The sequence below is a fragment of the Seriola lalandi genome, unplaced genomic scaffold (assembly GCF_002814215.2).
Source record: "Seriola lalandi dorsalis isolate HSWRI2012SDOR001 ecotype SW California unplaced genomic scaffold, Sedor1 jcf7180002054474, whole genome shotgun sequence".
Taxonomy (NCBI): Eukaryota; Metazoa; Chordata; class Actinopteri; order Carangiformes; family Carangidae; genus Seriola; species Seriola lalandi.
In genome coordinates, this window is record NW_019525027.1 from 2,341,496 (window position 1) to 2,342,528 (window position 1,033).

Below are 1,033 nucleotides of genomic sequence, written 5' to 3' on the forward strand. Positions count from 1 at the left end.
AACTTTACTTGATTTTTAGGATCCATAAACCCTCCAAAAAATTGAAAGATTGCTTGTGACTAATAATTATGCCTTTATATCACTTTTAAAGTCGGGTCCCCACCTTTCACATCCTAGTCAGGCCTATTTTTGAGTCCCCGCGGTGTAGCAAAAACATGTATGTGTGTGTGTGTGTGTGTGTGTGTGTGTGTGTGTGTGTTGATGGGGTCTGAAATCAGCGTCCTTTGTAAAGGGCCCTTGTATTTCTGGCCTCTCCACGAGAGATGCTGGTTCATCACAAAGCGGTGACTCTGTGTGCAGCTGGATAGAGTGAAGCAAACACTTAAAATATCAAACAGCCTGTTTATCAGAGTAGAGCAAGCAATCTGTTATATTGGATCTGGATATTCAGTGCCTTTATTTATACATGCAGTGCAGTTGTTATATGTTACTTTTTTTCATAAGGATTACTGTCTTAATTTTAAAAAAAAAAAGGTTGTTTAATTATGTGATGATATATATTTCTTTCTTTCTTTATTTTTGTTTTTACCCATATCTGTTAAGAACAAAATGTCTCTTTATCTAGTTACACAAAGAGTGGGTGATAATAACAAGATGTTGAAGAAAGAATGTCTTCGTAAAGAGAAAGTTACTACTAGAAATAATAAAAAACTTTAGCACAGCAGTCGGTGTAGTCATGAGGATTATGGTTGAAACCTTGAAAACAGAAAGATATTGAACTGTCCAGTTTCATTTTGTCCAACTCATTTAATGCATGGCTAGTTTTCCTTATTCAAATACTTCTGTGTGACAAAGAAATAAATCCAGATTTTGACCTTGAGGATTTATGCGTATCTGGTTCATGTTTGCTTTAGTCTGCTTGAAGTACTGAACAGGTGGATTTTGCAGTTTCAGGATAATGGATGTATTGGAAAGTTCAGGAGAACTTTCCAACAGGGAGAGAGGAAGCCAGAGAGAGAGCAGAAGGACAGAGAACACAGCACAGTTCCACATATAGATGTGTAATAATAATAATAACAATAATAACGACAGA